General features: G+C 39.1%; 1 protein-coding gene and 1 long non-coding RNA gene across 5 annotated transcripts in view; one reads left to right on the top strand and one right to left on the bottom strand.

The window, feature by feature from the left end:
* The window catches only part of ZNF536 (zinc finger protein 536), a 406,541-nt gene that overhangs the window by 233,239 nt on the left and 151,931 nt on the right, over positions 1-21,371 (bottom strand). The gene's annotated exons all lie outside the window — the stretch shown is intronic.
* On the top strand, positions 2,086-5,489 carry LOC140338627 (uncharacterized). Its single transcript, XR_011922280.1, has 3 exons — positions 2,086-2,221; positions 4,990-5,168; positions 5,367-5,489. It is a non-coding gene; the product is annotated as an uncharacterized lncRNA (long non-coding RNA).

Genomic DNA, 21,371 nt, shown 5'->3' with positions numbered 1-21,371 from the left:
ATCTCTAATTTCCGACAGTTGACGAAATGATCAGTTACCTATAAATAAATCTAATTAAGACAAATCAAACACACAAATTATATGTTGAAGTACTCTGGCTGATCAAGCAAGTTAGAAAATAAGTAGCGAGAGAAAAAAAAAATGTTTCCTAAATGATTACTAAGTAGCAGAGCTGGAAACTAAATTGTATTTGTTAAAGGGACACCGAACTGGTAATGTATCTGTATTAGTGCTGCTTGGAAGAGGTAATGTCCCTGCTGTGGGTCAAAAAAAAGAGAAAAGTTATGGGCTCAACTGCTACCAGTAGATATGGGTTCAACTGCTTCCAGTAGCCATGGGTTCAACTGCCACCAATAGTTAGAGGTTAAACTGCCACCAATAGTCAAGGGTTCAACTGCCACCTGTAGTTGGAGGTTCAACTGTCACCAATAGTCAAGGGTTCAACTGTCACCAGTAACCATGGGTTCAACTTCTACCAGACGTCATGAGTTCAACTGCCACCAATAGTCATGTGCTTTAATAGAATCCACACAGAATAGTTGATAAAATTCACATTCACTGTTTTATCAATAGACCCCTATATGTATGTTTACAATATATTTTTTAAATTAACTGTAGGCGTACATCCTACAGGTCCCTGGATTACCCACTTTTTCTCGAAATTGTGCGGTCTTTAAATAAAGCAATGAATCTGATATTCACTAGCCATTCTTGGGGAAGAATTAATCATTGCCATTCAAACAAATGGACGAAAAGACAGAAAATGTTTAGTGAATGTTAGATTCACTGCCCCATAAACAGACTATGGAAATGTAAGTAGCTTTTAAAGTGAGGGTATGTGGTGCACCCATGGAAAAAAAAGCAAACTAGCATGCACCCCATAACATCCCGTGAACAGGTTTATATTCTCAACCTATCCACTACTACAGAAACTTTTGAACCACATGGCTCAGCTGCTACCTTATAGAAACTTTTCTACTAAAGCTTTCTGGTCACCATTCATTAGCCTTATGCAGATAGTACTGAGGCTGATATGGCAAATTCTTCTGCAACTTTTTTTGGCCCTCCAAAACAGATGTAATCTTATCATCATAGAAAACCTTCTTCTACCAACATTGTACATTGGTGTACCTATGTCAACAAATGGAACTAATTCCATTTTATCTTCATTTTGGGGGGTTTTAAGGGTTTACAATCGTTATTTTTGTAAAAATGGACACACATTACAAAAGAAAAGCCCAATCTCACCTATCTAGGAATTGACCTCAACTCAAGTGTTCCAGGCCACATTGGAAAGGATTGGTCAAGTGTTTCTTGGCCATATTGGCTCCCGATACATTTCATTTTTCTGTGGCTCTTCTAAAAGAGGGGAGATTCTACACAAAGCCCCATTCTGAACACCCAATGTGTCATGTCAACATGAATTACCTATAGATCCTCACCATGGGCATGGATAAGAACAGAGATGGTGATCATGTGCTTCCAAATGCTCATGGTATTGATATTTGCACATAATAAAAACAAAAATGATAATCCAATTGTAAAACTATGGCAAAAACAAAAATAGTAATCCCAAGGAATAATAATTTTCCTTTTGGAATCGAGAAAACAATTTTCCTTTTTTTTGGACAACTTTTTTTTTTTTACCTTGCTCTGTATCCGCCATGGATTTAGGGCTCTGAATTTCTGCCTACAAAATCCTTCCTAAAACAACCAAACCATGTCCCTGGTGCCTCCAGCTAATATCCATACACCTGGTTTTGAATATTTGCTTGTGTGTGTGGCCATTCCTCCTTTGCTTTAATATTTACATTATATATTATTTTAAAAGCAGCATTCTGAAACTCAACATTTTGATTATATTTTTTTTAACCTGAGCCTTAATGTTAAATGCCTGCATTTCTTACAGATCAAAGCCTAATTTATTTGTTAAATATTCATAAATGAGAACCCAGCGAGACTCCCTTCACCGAGCACCTGTCACAGGCAGGAGCCCAGCTACAAATCTCCAAATGAGCGCACAAAATCAATATAAAAATCCAAGCACATAATCAGATATTCTGTTGTGTGGAAATTGGATGGCTTCCAGGCTACAGCTCCGACAACCAAGAGGGAGGATGGATCCCTCATGGCGTCCGTCAAGCTGCCGGTCGGGTCAGCGGCCCCCGAAACCTGTTGCCTTTGCCGACACCGACTCCTGGAAGAGGAGCTAAACTGGCCCGTAAGTTCCTTTTGACCTAAACAGAACAAAACATCTGCTGGTTGAGTCATGAGCTGTTCTTGGCGACGATTAACTGAAACAGAGTCTGTTGTGGATCAGCTCAATCCCAGCAGTAGGTGTCACAGGAATAAATAGATGGATTTCAGGGGACACAGGCATCATTTGCCAAGCAAAATGCATCAACACAAACATTTACAAAAATCGCGTTTACTCCTTCGGATCTGGAAAGTGTTTTATGTGGGTCTCAGCATGGACACCATAAGGGATTCAAAAACACTGTTCTTCACTGTAAAATATTTTAATATCGGCAGCCATGTTTCTTGATGCAGCCAGGTCTTTTCATTTGAAACTTTTATATGGAAAACCACGGCGTGATAATCACGCATCGGTGATCCAATGGTTTTCATTTTAACTATTTTGCGGTTATTAGTATTGATGGAAAATTATAAAAAGCTACTGCGGTAAAGTGATATTCGTCGTCCCATTCAACAGTTAGTAAATAGAAAAAGAGATCGCTCAGGTGATGTGACCTAGGCAGGATCCAATGGCAATATTTTGTTTTGTTTTTAGCAGAAAAAAATGTGGAGGATAATAATACTTAAAATTTGATAATATATTTTATAGGACCGCTTTAGCTTTGATTACGGCATACTTTCACCATGATATCATTTCGATACGCTAATGCAATGTAACAAAATGTATCCATACAATGGGCATTGTCATCTTGGAATATTCCCTGCCATCAGGGAATAAAAAATCCATTGATGGAAAAACCTAGTCATTCAGTATATTCAGGTAGTCAGCTGATCTCACCTTTTTGGGGCTCATAAAGCTGCTGAACCTGGACCTGAGCAATTGAAGCAACCCCAGATCATAACGCTGCCCCCACCGGCACCCCAGATCATAACACTGCCCCCACAGGCACCCCAGATCATAACACTGCCCCCATAGATATTCCAGATCACAGCACAGCCCCCACAGGCAACCCAGATTATACCACTGTCCACACCGGCACACCAGATCATAACACTGCATCCACAGCTACCCCTGATCATAACACTGTCCCACAGGCAACCCAGATTACAACACGGCCCCCCTAGGCACTTCAGATCCTAACATTGCACCCACAGACACCCCAGATCTCAACACTGCCCCCACAGTCACCCCAGATCATAACACTGACCCCACAGGCACCTCAGATCATAACACTGCCCCCACAGACAGCCCAGATCATTACAATGCCCCCACAGGCACCCCAGATTAAAAGATTGCCCCAATAGGCCTGGAGACTTTTTTTTCATCCAGGTGTTGTATATTTAAAGAACAAGAATCAAACACAAAGATTCATATGTCTGCTTTTATTTTCCAAAAATGAATAAATAAAAAAAGGTGTAGTTGCAATAGGCAACCCACATTGTTTTGCAACACTAGACAAAAAGTCCAACTGTTGACTAGGTACTCATATTAAAGTACTAATCTAAATTCAGATCTAGCCAGTATTTCTTTTCTTTGTCAGTACACACAATGCATTCAATGTGTTTAGGTCATTGATATTTTTTTTTACATTTTTTATGCACATGGCCCTATATCTGTATTGAAACATATAATAAATATGCTAGTGCACATCTAAAGGCATGTAAATGTGCTTGTGATGTGGCTGATGAATGCACTGCGGGAAATTAAATTGCATGCTGGGAGCAAAAGCACTTGCCTAATTTCAAATGCATGTAAGAGAATCACATAGAAAAGACCTCCAATTACACATGGAAATGCCCTGGAAAAGATGAACTCATATGCTTTCCAAAGGTCTGTAAGGGTGTACATTCGCTTAATACATACTGAGTTCTGTATGACCTATGGCAACCACACTCAGTCCATTTTCACATTGCTTCTGCTTGGGTTGCAGCCTCTGGTTGCATGATTCTGCTCGTAGCCACCTACATATATATTATTAGAGAATTGAGGCTGAAATGTATGAAGACTCACTTTTAGTGCTTTAGAGGACATAGCAACAGTAAGGTTTAAAATCTGAGCCACTCATCTGAGAAACTAGACACACAATATTAGCCCTATAAATGTAGCACTCTCAGCTCTATTGTTTTGCACAATGTAGTCAGTTGAACGCTGTGAACATGCTTGCAGGAGGGTAAAGCACACTGATGATGTCACTGTTTTTTGTCCAATCTGCAGGTTAGGGGGCGTGTCTTTGGCCAAGCTTTATTGCTTATATATATTATATAAAGGTCCGCGACTTAGTACCAAGGGTTGCTTGGATTTCAAGTCTAGCTGAACAAAATTACAAATCTGACAACTAAAACCTCTCACAATTGTATTTAGCAGCTTGCCTGGGGTTCAGGTTTAACGTAATGAAATGTAGTATGCAGCAGGGAATTTTCTCACAGATAACGTACATTTCAGCATTTATGCTTTGAAGCACACTGGTCGCTCTGCACCCGGCCTGGCCCATACATTTGTCAGCTATTGGTCTATCAATTAACCTACTGCAGCCAATTGGCATTTACTTTCATTACGGTAACTTGTTTTGACTGATCAAAGCTAACGTCTGAGTTGTGATTGCAGTTCACAGCCCATTTGCATCATGCTGTTAAATAATCCTATTGTCCTGCTTTCTATTCTCCATTAGGACTGATGCTTGGCTGGTTATTTGTGCCTGACAGGTATATTAAACCTGAATTCCAGGTATAAAAGACAAAAATCAATGCAGCTCTGTATTAATGCATCATTAAATATATTTTATTTTTAAGTAGAGTCAGTATAAGTTCCTGGATTTGAATTGGTATCAGTCCTTGTACTGCGTGGGAGGGGAAGAACCAGTATAAAGAACCAATCAAGGGTGCTGCAATGCAAGAAGCATGCTCATTGGTGGAAACCGAAGAAGAGCTTTCACAGTCCAATCACAGGGTAGAGGAGGGGCAAGAACAACAAGGTATGCTGTGTTCCAGAGCTGTGTATACCTCAACTTGATGGACAGAAATATTGCCTGTTATTTTAAAGCATATATATGTAGAATATATAGGGAAATAAGGTATTTCATTTTATATCTAACTTTTTATATACAAACAACCGATCTAATACCCACCATTTCTTTTTTTTTTTTTTGCTCATGGTGTACTGAAAAATGAAGAAAAGGAAGAAAAAGAAGCAAAAAAGTGTACAAGCATGGATACCAGAAAAGGAGGATTACAATAAAAGCTAATGAGCTTAGACTTAAGGCAGCTCAAAGCATTAAACATTCACTGCAACTTTATTTTGACAAAATGTCTGTTTGTGTTACCAAGTAAAAGGGGCATTATAAAAAGGCTCATTTCAAAAGGTCAGGCTGAATTTTAAATCTGTAAAAGGGCTTTGGAGGAATTTTACCTTCAGTGTTTCTAAGCTCGCTCGCTGATGTCTGAATGAACGGAGACTGAATTGTGTTTTGTAAGACCTTTCTTTTTTTTTTCTTGAACATCGGCTCTGGAGCAAGGGCTCGAGGAGAAGAAAAACCTTATAAATTAACCAAATAAAGCGTAACTCCTCTTTTTGTTAAGGTTGGGGGGAAGGAAACAGGTCAGTTATGTATGTTGCAGGGATTACATCATTGTAAAGTCTTACCTGCTGCTGTACTGGAGTTACTGATATAGGCAATGCAGGGATCAATGGGGGGATCATTGTGCACCAAATGTGCAGATTGTGGAGTCTATACAGATGTCTACCAATATCTGGCACAACCAATTACTACAAAACCAATGCTGCTGTTTCCAAACAGAAGGACGCATAGGGGTCCCCTCCTGTCTCTATAAAACAAAAGCACTGTCTATAGCTATGTACATACATCAGATAGTTGTCGCCCAAGACAAATGGTGGTCAACCAGGGGGACCACTGTTCACGCCAATGGAGGAGAGCACAGCAGTGTACCCCTCACTTGTTCTCTCCACTTCTCTCTCCATAGAACAAAACAGTGCTGTCACTACAGTTTTTATTTGATCTTTCATATTCCTTTTTATGAGTCCTCCCATTTGGAAACAGCACCGTTGGTTGTGTAGTAATCGGTTGTACCAAATACCAGTGGACAGCTTTACAGACTCCACAGTCTGCACATCGTGAAAAGTGATTTCCAGCAGCAATTCATGGGACGTCTGTACATGACTTATATAGTCCCTGTTCTTCTCCACTAATGCTGGAAATGACCATTAGTGCTGGTTTCCAGTGGCAGTAGTTGAGTGTCCATACATGGCTGTAGGACATGCTCAAGTGGATGCCAATGAGGTTGCTCACCCAGTGTTCAAAAAGCCAAAGAAACCCTGAGTTGTCACTAACATCCAAATTCGGCATGGAAGTAAATGAAGAATGGCTGATTGGCAGTGCATTAAAGAACAATGGAACTTTCTTTGGTCAATATATACAGAAGTTCAGGTAGGATTTGAGCCCAATACCTGATTGGCATGCGCTTCAAAATAAATCAGCTTTGACTTTTTTTGTAGGCAAAGGATAGCCCTAAAACTGTCAGAAAAGAGCTGAATATTGTGTTGCTCACAAACCATTGTTCTAGCTTTACTGACATAAGAAGCACATGGCAAGCACATGGTAGGAGTAAAGGCCTGCTACTGGGCTTAGGAAAAATTAAGTGCTGCCCAAACGCTGACCACAGAGCTAATTAAGTGACAAAAATTTTCTTGCTTCCTGAAAGTCTATTCTGGCCTTAGGGGCCATTTTACACCAGATGTGGGACAGACAGGTGCTATAAAAGCTACTGTCACTGTCACCAAGCAGATTCAACAACTAACCAAAGCTTTTAGTTGAATGAGGGAAGTGTGTTCAAAAAAGTCCTCAGGGGAATTTTTGGGAGGAGCTGAAGGGTCCGGATTGCTGCAGATCAATCCCAGCATTGTAGTAAGAGAAGAAAACTACAAAGTAAGTTAGCCAATCACATGAACAAGGATATAGTGGTAGTGTCCTATACACCCAATACTGTAGTCTTTGGACTTTAAAGAAAACTGAAACACAAAGGTAGTGTTTTCATGTATATAAAGCCAAACTTTTTGCAGGCCCGGATAAAGTATGGAAGAATTACAACCCTTTTCCTGTTTCTATTGCTACGCATCTCCTTGCTGGGGAGAAGAACCTTCTCATTTGTGTTGGTGACCATTGTCATTGGGGGTGATGGAAATATTAATGTTTAGTTCTGTATCTGTAAAGCTGACAATATTCTGATTCTTAATTCTATCAACACCACCAACAACTATATAGCTCAATCTCAGAGTATGTTCAACCTCCTTCAAAGCTCCTTAGAACATGTCTTATAGTAGGGGAGGAGAACAAAGACAACCATTTTCCGGCCAGCACCTCGTAGGTGTGTCCTTGACCAAGCTCTACTGCCTAACTGCTCCTGAGGTCAGGGACCTGGATGTTCTATCTTAGTTGTCCACCTGCAGTAATGAAAAGGCAATAGATCTGGCTAAGTACTTTACTGAGAATACTGACGGGGGTATCTAATTCACAGAACCGCTCAAACAGCATTCCAGTTCTTTTGGTGAGTAACACAATTGATGTATCTGTATTTCAGCTGTGTATTTAGATGTATGACTTAAGTTTAGCTTTTATCGTGTTGCCTTTTGGAATATGCTTAAAATCTACAAATTAGAAAATATGTAATTTTTGGCCCAATTACTCCTGAACAGTACTAGAGCGGCAGGACTGCTAGCACAGTATCTTAATTGGTGCACAAATGTCTGCCAAGGGGCCTGTGCGTGTCTATGAATTTTTAAAAATGTGTATTTAAGTAAAATGAAAATTCAATCTGATGCTTTTTGGTCTTTTAAAAATGGTTAAAAAATGTAGTGATAATTGTATCAGTGCAGACTACCGGAGAAAACTACCGTCCCCTGTTATCTGTAGGTCTTATAGTTATCAGCTGCAGATTTTGGAGGATTAATGGAAGTATAAATAGGTTTGTGTGATTTCTACATCTGATGTGGAGTGTTATACCACCTAATTAAAAAAATAAAAATAAAACAACTGCAACTAATTCAGCTCAAATCCTACCCATACAAACATATATGACACAACGTCAAGCCCAGGCCATTTTGTATTGTTGGAAGCCATAATGCTGGAAGCTATATTGTGATGCCACATTATCTCCCACTGAATATTGTGCCAATTGAAGAATGGTGATGGTTGAACATATGTGCAAGATCCAGTCGCCCTCAGTTGCTTCTATGAACAGGAAAAGTTTAGATGACACGTAATACCGCTGTACACAAATGGCCCATATAGCAAACCCAAAGTTGTTGATGTTAAAGCCCAAATGGACAAGTGTGAAATTTTTTTGGATCTTGAAAAAAAAGAGTAATTCTCTACAGCATGCTGGTGAGACAGACTTTCCTACTCAGTTTGTGCCTTATTTTTAATGAAAGAATGATTGTAAAGAAAATATATATAGAAAATGTTCTATGCACTAAGAGATATGAAAAGGTGGAATAGTTTTTTAATGGAACCAACCAACTGAGTGGGCTGCCTGGGTTAATGTATCATGTTCATCGAAGTAGTTTCTAGATCCCATGGGGATTAGGAAGGGCTTTATTCCATGGTATAGTAAATCGGACCATTATATGGATCAAATCTAAGTTGTTGGCCATCAGGACGAATCATTGAGGAATGCTGAGGAGAATTCACATTCTTATGCAATGAAAATCTAAAATCTGTACATAGCTTTAGGATTATAAATCTCAATAGATCTTGCAATAGGGATAGTTCACTTAGCTTTGTAAAAGTGCAAATTGGCAAACAATACCTAACCATGTACAAAAAAAGCTAAACAATAAAGAGGTTCTTACGCCTTAAAGTATGATTAGTAGGTTGTAGATCTGAAGAGCGTCAGGTCATTCTTTAAGATAATGAATTATAATTCCCTTTATCATGAGAACAGCCTTTAGAAATGACCATTTTGAAGCTACATTTGTTCAGATATAGAAGACCCTACTTATGTTCCAAGCAAAAATAGGTTGATTGTAGCCAATTACCCAATTGCATGAGTTTAAGTGTTGCTGATTGCAAAATGTTGCACAATATATATATATATATATATATATATATATATATATAAATATATATGCAACCTGTGAGAACAGCCAACAATGGATCTTCCCATTCAAGCCTAGCCAGTTGGCACCAGTGTGTTTGTTGCTTCGGATTGTGCAAATATAAAATATAAATGTAAATAAAAGTAAATAAAAAAATCCTCATAATTCTTCATGTATCTGAGTATACAAAGGGTACTAACTGGTCTACAGCTTTAAAAGAAAAACTATCAGGAAGATCAAATGCAAAATTCACACAAATAGGATGACGAGACTCGCCCCCAAATCACTCGGAGACTTTGTCCCCTCAACGCTTAGTCTGACCGGCCAAATTGAATCCTGGGATTAATTTGGGCTTTGCCTTCCTTTATTACCTTTCACTAACAGAAATAATTGTTGGGAGCAAAGGCAGTTTTAATTTTGTGCTAGGCCTTTCAGTTTGAGCTTTGTTTTTTTTCGTCATTCCCTCACGCCACTGAAGTGTTTGCTGCAGAAAACCACAGTGGGCTGCTAATGGATATGTTTTGAAAAATATTGTTTAATTATTTGAAGATAGGTTCACTGTTGTGGCCTTCTGGCTTTTTACTTTTTTTTCCTGTTAAAGCAAAAGATAATTTGTATTATCCTAGAGTCCAAACTGTTGTAGAACTCTTGAAGACAATGCAATGGGTAGGTAGTATATCTTCGGGCTGCACCTGTTGGGGCAACATCAAGGACTGTGTGGTCATTGGGGATTGATCGTGAGCTCTAGACAAGGCAGATAGTCAAATAAAAATGATTCATGCCCCTTTTTAGATTTTAGAAGCAGTGAATAAGCGAATCGTGATGAGCAAAACTGTTGCAGTTTTGGGCAATTTGAGGCTGTGAGCATGTGATTAAGGTATACAATGGGGAGCGTGCCAATTGGCCCTCAGGGGCCACATCACTTCTAATGTTATGGGGTAATAATCAGTGCAGATTAATATGAAATGTAAAAAGTCCAAGCAGCCAAAATTGAATAGGCGTAAGTTTTTTGCATTGCTCCGTAAAGCAGAGCTTAGGCTGTAAGGGGGAGCAAAGAAGCACAAGGAGCCAATGATTAATGTTGCAATGCTCATGTATTAGCAAGAGAAAATCTGATATAAGGAGAGCAATGCCATTGCCATGAGCTGACTAGGAGGGACAAGACTTGTTAGTGATACAGAACTTCAGCTTGAAACGATCAGGTCCTCTCTCTTGCCAGGCAGAACTAAGTTGTGTGCAAGAGCTGTGCAAACCCCTGCCCACAGAAAAAAAACAAAAAATCTTTAGGAAGCACGCGGGTATAAAATGAAATATTTTTGAAACACAGCTGACTATGCAGCTAAAATATCACTGACTGATGCAAATGCTACTTGTAAGTCCCCTTTACCATAAACTGGCTATTTGCATAGAGAATTAAATTGCAAAGCAAAGGTATAACATTTCCATAACTTCTGCATGTTTTTCAGGGGTTAGTGGCCCTTTAAGTACCCGAACTATTACAGTATAATCCTTTAGCTCCTTTAGCTCTCCTAAAAGGCTGACCGCTTCAGTGTTTTTGTTGGTGCGCGCGATATTTACACTACATACGTTTTACCAACACACCGAACTTTGCTCTCACGGGAAATAAAAGTACCCGACTGCTTTTTTAACCAGCCGGCACGTATCTCAAGAATGTGGAGGCTTTCCAACTCCACACTGTAAGATGACAAGCACGGATCACGCCAACAACAAAAGCTACAGAGCTGCAGGCTTGTTAACCTCTAAATGCTGTCACATACCTAATACCTACTAAAAAGCTCAAAATGGTTTAGAAAATTAAAAAGAAAGGAAAAAAATCATTGCTGCCCTGTAAGGGGCTTTTAGAAACTAAATACCTGCTGACCCCTAGGTTTCAAAGAGCTGGCAGCATCGTGATTAATTAGCAGGGGTGCTACCCAAAAAAAGTCTGCCCAAACTCAAAAGATTTTGGTATGTTAAATCAGACTGATTTTTTATGCAGGCAATGGCTCTCCTGAAATAAAACATACCTACTTACCTGCTTGTTCACAATGTTCCTTTTCACGTGCTGAGAATCCAGGTATCCCCGGAGCTGCTGGGGCTGAATGTCATCTTGGCCTGGCCAATCGAGAAAACTGAGGATCGGACACTTGTAGGAAGACCGGATGAAGATTATGGTGCTCATGGCGGAGCAAGGACAGTTAAAAAATTACAATCAAGCAATTTCAATAATGAACCTGCCCTCTCCGCAATTTTTTATCTGTATAGTTCTGTTTTATAGGATGAGTCCAGCCAAGATTTAAATTTGGTAGATGAGTGAGATGGTGAGATCTTTACACTTCCTAGCTTTGATGTGCCCATTATAGGGGCTGAAGTTTTTATTTAATTTCACATTACGGAAAAAGAGGAACCAGAATGCAAAATCAGGTAGAGATACCAAATCTCTAAATTGGAGCATGAACACATTTTTAAATAATGAGTGGTAGGTCCCAGGTTGGGTTATTGATATATAAAAACCGGGGGCTGAATTGGCCCATCCAACATCAAATATAGCTAATATTTTGCTTTTAAGACAACTGGACATGAACCCCTGCTGGAGATTACAAGCATCCTTGGAGTTGTTTAGGCATGGGCCACTGTTGTCAAACCAACTTGAGAAATACTATGCACACCGGAGCGAGGGCATTAAAACAAGAAGTGGCTGGCCAAAGCTACAGGAGGTCATTGGTAACAAGACACAAAAAAATGTGAAAAAAGTAAAACAACATACTAAATATTGTTACTTCACCAGTGTTTCTCCACCTTTTTAACAGGGGGATCCCTTTAAATACCTTTCAGGTCTTCAGGGAATCCTTGCTATAAATGATTTATCCACAGCTCACAGTATATTAGCATGGTGGTCAGTAGGAAGAATTTCACCTTTACAGATAGCCAAAAAGATCAATGGTGTCAGTTAAACTGACCAGAGAGTCCAAAATTGTTAATTGCTCAAGGAACCCCTAGCAACCTCTGGAGGACCCCTGATTGAGAAGCACTGCACAACAAATTTGCTTGGTTAGGGTTTCCATTCATAAGGATTTGTTTGATTTGATTTGAAAACAGAATGACCACATAAGGCACCTCTATCTATGCACAATGCCGCAAAACCTGTATCATCCAGAAATGCAGTCATACGCCATGTGAAATGCATATACATTGATGAGCTGCTTGAGTCTAACTGACCCACTCACCGCTGCCCGCGCCACCCAAGAAGCCAATACTTGGACCTGTTACAGCAACGCTAATGAAGGTTTATTAATTGTTTGTATTTCAGGTTTGTCGGCAACCTCAGATAAACCTCCGAAGCGTATCCTCGCCTTCGCCGCACTAAGGATGGAGACCTGTATCTATGGAGCACCTGGTGATGAGGGTTCTAGAGAATCAACGTAATATGAAGTAAACAATAATTTAGCGAGATATTCCAGCACTACGTCCTAATATGTGCTCTAAAATAATTTCAGCTTTCATTTTGTGATATCTGGTAATTACTAAGACATATTTAGTAGGGAAGAAAATGTAATTATAATAATTGGAATAATTTGTAGTGTTGTGAAATAACTGCCTACTACCAAAAAGTCTTCTGTTGTTATAGATAATACACCGTGGCAAGTCAGCATTTATAGGCACGCAGACCTCAACATTTATTTATAAACAGGAATTAATCACTAAAAGGTCATTTCTTCCCCAAAACAGGACACAATGGGTATATTTTATCAAAGCTCTCCAAGGCTGGAGAAAATAGACTGTCATGGGAAACCCTGGGTAATTCAGAAAACCTGAAATTGACCTATTCATGGACTGAAACATTTGCCAACTTAAAGCAAATTATTATTTAAAGAAATCCATTCCAGGTTTGATGGATCAGCCCAGGTCTCCCATGACAGTCTGTTTTCTCCAATCTTAGAGAGCCTTAAAAAAAATCGGGCTCAATACTTTTAAAAGGAGGATGGTGGAGTAAGGTATGGCTTACATTCTTGGAACTTCTGAGGTTTAAGATGGTGAGGTTGCTTGCTTTTCCCAATCATCTTGAGGATCAGGGTTTTTTAATCGACCAGTGAGCCTTACCAATACTGTACTTGTATTATGCATTCTTCATTATAAATAAAAGTTAAAAAAGAAGACTGGAGCTATCACATGGCAGCAAATTTTGGAAAACACCTACAAGATCCTAAGCAATAGAGGAACACCTGGCTTATAAAAATATTGACTTATAATGATCCTTACCTAGCTATGATCACTTATTGTAAGATAAGAGATAGGCAACCACACTTGGGTCAGGTTGTGGTTGGGAAACTCCAGTTGCTTGTGGGTTAATCTTGGTTGGTGAAGCTTTTTATGTCAGGAAAGGCTGAGTTGTTGCTTTTTTTTGTCTTAATTATGCTTATCTCCGATCAACTTGACCGTTTTCTGAAATGTTTATACGGTTAAAAAGACAACCCATATAGGAAGAACTGCAATGGCTCCTTATGAAAATGCTATTTACCCGAACTCTAATCTGCAACAACTAAAAATACTAGGATTTATATTTTTTTACTCTGTTGCTGCTTATGCTGCAGGAAAATTTAGGCCAGGTACTGTTGGGTACCTTGCATATTGAAAAGGGCCAGCAAAGGCAGCTGCCATGACAGGTGTATTTTAATATGTCACCTCCCCTGCACATTTTCTAAACTACGGCCACATGGGTACACTGTAAAGACTTACAAAGTTGGTCTACAGTACAGACAGCCAAAGCCGAGTGGGCACCCACCGCAGACACCATATGTCCGTATATGGGAAATAATTATGCACCATGTAGCTTGGCCCCAGACCACGCCAATAATGCAGCCAATGCAATTCAAAGCTTGCCTGGCTAAGTCCTCTATACACACAGATATTGCCATGCTGACTTGAGTTAGAAAACCAAACAAACTCCATAAGACACCCCTGAAAGTAGAGCTTACAATAATCTTAAGGCACCAGAGACCTCTTCATTAATACATATACTTAAACAAAGAGAACTGGAGCCTGGGAAAAAAGGGGAGAGGATGAAATCTCCCCCCTGCTGACTTGGAGTTACATTGGCCAAGACTTCTGAGATCTCCAGCAAATTAAGGGGCAGATGTACAGCTGGCCGCAAGCGGTGCCAAGTCATTGCATAGCTCCACAATGCAGCATTGTGCACACTGAAAACATCGACTATATTTAGAGACTCGGCTAAAGAGGTACAGGGAGAAAGATGAATGCATGAAGGTCAAGCAGAATGTAATTTAAAATATGTCAATACCTTCAATTTGAACGCACACGTAGAAAAAAGGTTAAGCTGGTTACTTAGTTAATGATTTTTTTTCCTTTTATATTTTTTTTTTAGCTACAAAAATAATTACAAACATTTCCATAATGTTATCTCTAACAAATAACTGTTGTGTATTACTTTGTATAAGATAATGAGTCAGTTAGGAATCTGCATATGTTTTAAAGTGTAATATTGGTTGGAATCGTTTTCTGTTTAACAATTCTACACTTCCTAGTAAAAGAAAAAAAACATCCAAAGCCCTAAATTTCCATTAAAACCAAGGGCCTCAGTAGACCTGAAGACCATGAATGTTCATGTTTATTCTGTCAACTGCTATTCCACAGCAGTTGGAGGACATGCAATCAGCAACGTTACTGATTACTATTGTACCATGAGATCAGTTGTCAGATGTGGTCTACCACCTACCTATAAAGTACAGCCCAATTAGGACTAATAGCTAAATACATCCCAGGTGCATCAAAATAAGAGGTCTCCAATGTCATACAGATCATTTTCCTAAGAAAACAGTCACATCCTGTGTAAAAAAAAGCCTGTTCTTGGCCAACATGCTAAGAGGACACCTTGCTATTTGTGGGAAAACAATGGTTTCTCTGCAGAGGTCCAACTAACCTATTACAGATTTAGAGCTGAAGAATTAGGAGGGACAGAATGTGGACATTTGCTATAATACCTCTCTTCTATAGGCTCCTCTGTAAACTACTTCTGGTGCTCACAGGTACCGATGTAATCTGCTACAACAGAAGAACAATGGACCTGCAATGTAATCCTAAACATTGTAACCAGAAATGAGGAGGGTAAATCTGTTCATTGTCCCCCTAGACATAAATAACTGTGCAGTGTAAGGATAGCAACATGTTGCACCAATGTGACAATCAGTAAACCTGCCCTGAGAAATGCAGTACAGCTGGCACTGGAGCAGGAGCATGTAGAACAGTTTTTCTCAACCTTTTAAACATGGAGGAACCTTTGAAATAACTTTCAGGTCTTCACAAAACCCCTGCTATAATTACTATATCCATAGATGAGTATATTAGTGTGGTGGTCATTAGGAAGACTCCCTACTACATTGTTAGCCATTGGGAAGAATGTCACCCTTACAGATAGCCAAAAAGATAATTGGTGTCACCTAAACTGACCTGAGAGGAACAAACTTCAAGGAACCCCTAGCAACCTCTGGAGGAAACCTGGTTGAGAAATATTGGTGTACAAACTAAGTGATCAAAGCAGCATTAAAATACAATAAATAATTAAGAAAACTAAAAATAAGTTTTTTATTACAAAAAAATGTTTATATTATGCAGTATTACAAGTTGACTTACCAAGTTGTAACATACTTTTGATATAGTGATTATAGAAGGGGTTCCCTGAAGACCTGAAAATTATTTTAGAAAGTTTGAGATACAGTGTTCTAGATAATAAATGTTCTAAACCGTAATATGTAAATTGAGGGAAAACATGGTGCGGAATAAAAATGGCCAACGGTGACTACTGTCTTCTCCCTTCCAACCTCAACCCCACCAACTTCACATCATGTTGGACCTATGGTGAAACAAACTCCTGCCCCCTAAGACCACCAAAGGTGCATTTTTAATTAAGCAAACTGATCTCAACAAGTCCTTGTTGATCTTCTACGTTCTATCGGCTGACTACAAACCACAGCACACCAATTTAAAAAAAAAAAACAAGGCAAGGCCAAAGCCAACGTCTCTTTTTACGAATGATGGCGGAAGGTGGCAGAGTTAACAGCTATGTCTTGTTGATATAAAGCTGAGGCTAAATATTGTTCCCGGGACATAAAGACCGCTCCATACGTATCACGTTCTTGTACATACACATTAGCATGAGGTTAACGCCGATGAACCTGACATCAACGGAAACCCAAAATAACCCATTGAAGAGCGACGTTGGCAATAATTGCTGTTTTCTCCCCGTCTTTTCCCTTCAGTTATAGCGCTATAATGATTCCGCATAACAGATTGAATAAAACGCTGTTGTGACAGGTGGTAGAATTCAGCTAGTAAGCACACAGACAAGGTTCAATTTAGTTTGTGAATCCTTTAATTGTTGTGCAGCTAATTAAGGAATCTTCTTTACACTCGCAAGTGTTTACCGCTGCTGGTACGCACACATGAAAAATTAAATTGTGCCTTCAAGGGCTGAGAAGTATAGAAAGAGGAGTTAAAAAAAAAAAAAAAAAAATCATAGCTGAGACTGCAAACGCCACCGCCAAATAGACGCTTTTCACAATTGGAATTTGTAAAACTTTTTGCTAAGCAAATATAGAGCTAATTAGAAGTGTTCGTCGAACCAATTAACATTTAAATAAATAAGCCATATTGCACATTTCACAGTCTTTATTTAATGATGCTCCCTAACTCACTGGAAAAAATTCCTTTAAGTACGAGAAAAAAAAAAAACAAAAAAAACAAAACGCCAAACAAAACACATGTCATGAAATGAAAGACAGAGAACGAGAGCGTTCCATCTTTCCTCTGTTTCAATTTCTTTCTTGCCGTCTTGCTTGAAGTCAACGGTAAGGCCCGTTTATTGGAATAAATAGGAGGAATCGGCGGCGCTTTATCTCGTCGAGTTCTCTCTCCTTGTCTTTGAATCAAAACAGAGGGAACATATTTGATAAGTGTTTAATCTTGCCTGTCTTGTTTCTTGTGTTTACCACTGGTTGGGTTCCTTTAAACTCTGAGATTACGGCAGGACAGGAGTCAAAGATTCACCTCTTCCCAGCCAGCACATCAAACACGCAATATAGTCCCGAGTAACACGGGTCTCTCAGTGCAGTGCATTATGGGGCTTTGATATTTCTATAATGAGAATTAAATCATCAAAGGAAGGTATGCACCTCTTCAAGTGATACGGAATTTAGAAAATGATATTATTGCCACTTTGAATCTGGGCGCACATGAAAATATTTAAAGGAATTGTCTCTGGGTGATGTGACACATTTCATTACCGGTCAACATACAAATAAAGGATTTATAAAAAAAAAAAGAGGGATTGTTTGGAATAAAATAAAAAAACAGTCACTATGGGCTCAATTTATTAAAGCTCTCCAAGACTGGAAAAGATAGACTATCATGGGAGAATCTGGGTGTACCAGCAAATCTGGTCCAGGGTTGAAAACACAGCTAATAATTTTTAAGAAATCCATTCCAATTTTGTTGGACTACCTGGTTCAACCATGATAGTTCATCTTCTCCAGTCTAGGAGAGCTTTAATAAATCAGGCTCTATTTTTGGGCTTTCTCATACTCTTCCAGGCTGTAAGTTGAGTTTGATGATTTAGCAGGGCTTAACCCAGATACTAACACCCGCCAGGCATGCAGTGCAGAAATGGTGCAGGTGGAGGAGTTGGGAATTGGAGGTAGTCGATAATATTACAAGAACGTTAATGTCTGGTGTGCCATGGCATGAACTGGCAATGCCTGAAGGGTAATGAAATACTTTAACAATGCATATTTTACTCACTTTCCACTAAACTCATTGAACTCACCCTCCTGAGCTGCATCCCTACCAACCCCTTGCAATTTTTACCCCAAGACAACCCCTCTTTTTGCCGCCCACGAATATGGAGTAGAACCCTATATCTGTCTTGAGCATTGGCCCCTTCAAGTCTATAAGATTTAATTGTGAAAGCTGAGAAGCAGGAGCAAAGAAGACCAAATGGCTGGAGGTTAACATCATTGCATGGGTCGCTGGACAAGAACTAGGGAAATATGTATCTTTGGGGAGGAAGGATAGATCACCCAGAGGGAAGGGGACAAATATGTACCTTAAATCAATATCAAACTGTTTCTTTACCCCTGTAAAGTACACCCATGATGCCCACAGAAGGACTGTAAAACAGGTAAGCAATTTGAAACCCCCATTGCTGTTTTTTAAGCTCTGGGTGGGGAAGGCTTCTCATCCTAACCACAAGCCTGTTTTATTTCAAACAATGTTTCCAGTGTACGTTAATCCTTAAGAATGAAATATTTCTATAAATAATCCTAAAATGTACAAAAGAGTACAAAGGAGTAAAAAGGAGTACAAAGTTTGTCATTACATATGCAGATCCTGCTAAACCTTTGTCAACCTAAAAAGAATAGACCATCGCTAATGATTTAAAATATGCACAATGCTCCTGGTACCCATAGACCATGGTTCCAGTTTGTAAGCAGCAGGTTTTAATTAAAGGCAAGTGAAAGATGTTTGTGTACACAAAATTATAATGTTATTTCCAATGTTAACATTTGCCCTGTTGATCTGTGTGAAGTGTTCATTTTAATGACAGGTCCACTTTAAGGATATGTTTCTCATGTTCCCTAAATTCTAGCTGTTGTATTTATCATTTACAAACCAATTTTATTTTAGGAATATGACAAAAGTCCACTCTACTGCAGACATATATTATTCATATACTGTAGATAATTAAGCAGACACTAACAGATTGGGATTTTATCCAAGCGTACGTGCCTGCAAATTGTAGTAATAACATATTTTAAAATATAAATATACATAAGTGTATGAGGCAAAGATTACAATGTAATGAGAGATTGGGTATCGGTGGAATGTCCAAGGCACGTACAGTTCAATTTGTAGTAAGACTATTTATTAGCGATGTGCAGAATTCACCAACGAGGTCCACCAACGTGAGCCACACTGCTGATGACTTTGTACGGAAGCCCTTCCAGTGGACACCATTTGTGATTTGATGAGTGAACCCAAGCCAATCTAGTGAGGGTCTTGCATTGAAAGTGCAACATGGAGAACATATTTGGGGTAAGAAATACTATAAAGAGAAGGTGATTGTCTCCTGACTCCATACATGAGCACCTCTCCATTCTGGAGAGACAGAGGAGCCAAGATATGTCCATTTGAGTGAGGAGCCCACTTGTGTTGGAATGCCAAACCTGGACTAGACTATTATGGAGAGAAACTGAAAGGCACATATAGCATTTCTGGGGCTATTCATTGGCAATTTAGATAATTTTTACATGCATCTGAATTCCATCAAAGGTCCATTTGACCTGCAGTTGATCTTCTATTCATTTCAGAAGGGCACCAAAAAGATTTGAGGACAACAATAAAAAGTTTTCAGTGAATAAAGAGATCAGGGAAGATATTTGAAGGAGCTGAAGTATAGCAAATGGTAAATTTTGAATCACAGGCTGCCCTGATATAACTGTGGAGACGTTATACACTGTCACATACTGCAAATGTACATGAACTTACAGAAGTGCGAGGATATCACTCCAACAAGGAGCGGCAATGTACTGAGCCAAGGAGAGTCTTATTGGAAACAAAGATTTAAATTATTTACTGAAGAGTTAACAGACATCTAATCAGCTCCAAACAGGTATAACTTATGATTATCGTCAATTATCTGAATCCAGCCGTGTAGGCGTTCTGCCCAGAATATAGGCATGTTAATATACAGAAAATGACACCCATGCCAGGATGCCATAGATGAACTGTAATACAATGGTGAGAAATGGTGAGCCACGCCGAAATTTGTATTTCCCTTTTATTTACAATCCTGTATCTACTTTCCAGGCTACATTCCATCCGGAGTGGGATTCCTGCTCCAATGCATTAATGCATTAATTGCTTTACATGTTCCAGGACGGAGCTGTCATTAGATCAGCCCTTCTCAATATTTTACCCCAAAAGAATCCTTTATCTAATTTTTGCATCTTAGTTAACCCCAGGTAAAAAAAAATTAATTGGGGGACAAATGGAAAGAATGACACACTTACTTTGGAAGTTAGAATGCCAGAACTATAAAAAAGAGAATCAGTGTTGCTGGGTATGCAAGGTGGTATTTGCCCTGGGAATTTGTAGGTACCATCAGATTGAAGGTCAATCAACCAAAGCTAAAGGAACCCCTGGTATCCTCTGGAGGAACCCTAGAATTCCATGGAGCCCTGGTTGAGAATGGCTGGATTGGAGTATGCCTTGACAAGGCAATGTGGCTTTCACATATATTAAAAGATGTTTTCAGATAAGTTTTAAGATAGAACAGTGTATTCACTTTGTTGTAGCCTGACTGGTAAATCTGCTGGAAAACTTTCATGATTTGTTGGCATGTTTTCTAATGGTGATCATACCTTTGTAATGTGCACCGAAATGGCTAATTTTGGACTTCATTGGGTGACTGAAAGGAAAAGGAGCTCAATAAAGAGACTAGGGCAGAGTATTGTCACCCTATACTAGGAAGTGCTTGATCAAGGACCTGCATGGGAAGACCACTAAGAATTATTTAAATGAAAGCTACAGATTTAAAAGTATTAAAAATAACTTTTGAAATACATCAACATCAAAAAACTCATATGAGATTTTACTGATTGGGTAATATAAAACAACCCACCATGTACATATATACTAAAAACACCTCGAAAGGCATGAATGTACAAATCCAGCAGCACTTCAGACGACCCACCATGAATTATTCTCGTTAGAAGTGAAATTTCACGCCATAGCAGTAAACGGGCCCCTAGAAAAGGGAGACGAGCTTTAAATACTCCGGTGCTTCGAGAGAGATATTCCCAAAATGCCGTTCCTGGTAGCTGTTCTTTAAGCACAGCACTCCCTGAATCGGCAGCTTTCTGCTTTGAAGAATTTGCATTTGAATGTTTGTGTGCCATGGGATTTAGTAAACAGAATCAAATACCTTCCTGCTATTGTTTTGTTTTGCAAGTTTACTGCTGAGCAGATAGCATTAATGTATATGCCTGGTGCAGTA

This window comes from Pyxicephalus adspersus, chromosome 9 (genome assembly GCF_032062135.1).
Source record: "Pyxicephalus adspersus chromosome 9, UCB_Pads_2.0, whole genome shotgun sequence".
Taxonomy (NCBI): Eukaryota; Metazoa; Chordata; class Amphibia; order Anura; family Pyxicephalidae; genus Pyxicephalus; species Pyxicephalus adspersus.
The sequence above is the reverse complement of the archived record's forward strand: the minus strand, read 5'-3'. Positions and strand labels throughout refer to the sequence as shown.